The sequence below is a fragment of the Charadrius vociferus genome, unplaced genomic scaffold (genome assembly GCF_000708025.1).
Source record: "Charadrius vociferus isolate BGI_N301 unplaced genomic scaffold, ASM70802v2 scaffold2206, whole genome shotgun sequence".
NCBI classification, from domain to species: domain Eukaryota; kingdom Metazoa; phylum Chordata; class Aves; order Charadriiformes; family Charadriidae; genus Charadrius; species Charadrius vociferus.
In genome coordinates this window covers 25,539-25,865 of record NW_009648990.1, presented here as the reverse complement: position 1 = coordinate 25,865, position 327 = coordinate 25,539, and positions in this window count along the sequence as shown.

The window sequence follows — 327 nt, the reverse complement described above, 5'->3', positions numbered from 1 at the left end:
TCGTCCCTCTCCTCTCTGCCAGCCCCACCACCCACTCGCCCACCCTGGTGGCATGGGCACAGAACCCCCCACCGTGGCACCCAGGGCCATGTCCCTTAGGGGCGCTGAGCCAGCTGCGCTGATTTCCCGGTGTGCTGCCTGCCGGCTCCGGGTGACAAAGACAGTGACAACTCTGCTACATCAAGACCACCCGCCTCTCCCTACCCAGCCCCAGCTCTCCCGGGGGGCTGCTCCTGCTGTCCCACTGCTCGGTGACACAGGGGACGTTGTCCACCCCGCCAACCCTCCAGCGTGGCCATGCAGTCCGAGGCGGGCGCCGGTGGCGCC